Source organism: Myotis brandtii, unplaced genomic scaffold (genome assembly GCF_000412655.1).
Source record: "Myotis brandtii unplaced genomic scaffold, ASM41265v1 scaffold357, whole genome shotgun sequence".
Lineage (NCBI taxonomy): Eukaryota > Metazoa > Chordata > Mammalia > Chiroptera > Vespertilionidae > Myotis > Myotis brandtii.
In genome coordinates this window covers 123,394-124,590 of record NW_005363729.1, presented here as the reverse complement: position 1 = coordinate 124,590, position 1,197 = coordinate 123,394, and the positions used below count along the sequence as shown (strand labels likewise).

General features: G+C 62.4%; 1 protein-coding gene across 1 annotated transcript in view; it reads left to right on the top strand.

Annotated features, from left to right (window-relative positions):
- Positions 1–1,197, top strand: part of COL5A1 (collagen, type V, alpha 1) — a gene marked incomplete at its 5' end in the record, with an annotated part of 94,117 nt that overhangs the window by 4,545 nt on the left and 88,375 nt on the right. The gene's annotated exons all lie outside the window — the stretch shown is intronic.

Here is a 1,197-nt window from a genome sequence, read left to right as displayed (position 1 = left end):
GAGACGCGGCCGCCCTCTGGCGGCTGGGCTGTCCCCGGGCTGTCCCTGGGCTGTCCTGGGAGCTTGGAGGTTGCACGGACGGGGACGGAGTTGTTGCTGGTGTAGACCTTGCTGGTGGGAGGACCCGGGTAAAGCGGGTGACACTGCTGAGCTTAGGACTCCCATCTGTAAAACGTGGGGAGCAGTAATGACGCCCCAAGGGATGTCGGGGAACCCACCTGGGCTCACCTGTTGCGGATTGGGCAGCGTGCGCCGCTGTGCTGTGCAGCCTGTGATTCCCAGGCCTGTGCCTTTTATTGGAGAGTCAGGAAAAAGCGTTATCGAGCTTTTAAAAAACTAGGCCCTAAAACAAATACCGTTTCCTTGAGCCAGAAAAGCCATTTTCCCACGAGCACAGACAGGAAGAAGCCACCGCGATGGGCGGCCCTGCCGCCGTCAGGCGGTGGGACCCAGCCTGGTCGTTCACCGGCCTGTCGGACTCATTGTCCCCATCTGTGAAATGGGACCATCACAGGGCCTCCCCGGGCCCCATCTGTGAAATGGGACCATCACAGGGCCTCCCCCGGGGTGTGTGTGGGGAGGCGTGTGTGTGGCCCACAGCCAGCGTCCGTCCCCGCTGTTGTTATTGCAGAAATCAAACCATCGGTCATTTTCTGAAGGAGGTGGATGCCGAGTCGCACAGCCGTCTCCCTCTCTGCTGCCTCTCCCTCTGCGGCTGGCGGCAGGCAGGCTGTGGGGGGGAGGGGGACGCCGGGCGGGGATTTGAGGCCGGTTATGACCTGCAGTCTGAGCCTCCCACGGGAAGGCAGGGTGGAGAGGGGTCGGTGCCCGAGGCTGGAGACTCTCGTGCAGGGACAGGCTGAGGCGGTAGCCCAGTGAGCACGTGGATGGACGTTCATGGGTGTGAGCCTGGAGCCCCGCCCCTCCACCAGGGCCCAGCGGAGGCCACGCCCTCTAGGATGCCTTCCAGGGCTCCCCAGGCAGCTAGTCGCCCAGTCGCTGGGGCTGCTTCCCAAGGAAGTGCCAGGAGGTTGAGACTTGAGGTCAGGAGCACGGACTTATTCACCTGTGTCCATAAGGCTCATCATAGACGTGCCACCCATGCTGGCGGCCTTCGTGTGGGGGAGGCTGGTGAGTCTTTGTCAGGCGATGGTGGTGATGATGGTGATGATGGTGGTGATGATGGTGATGGTGGTG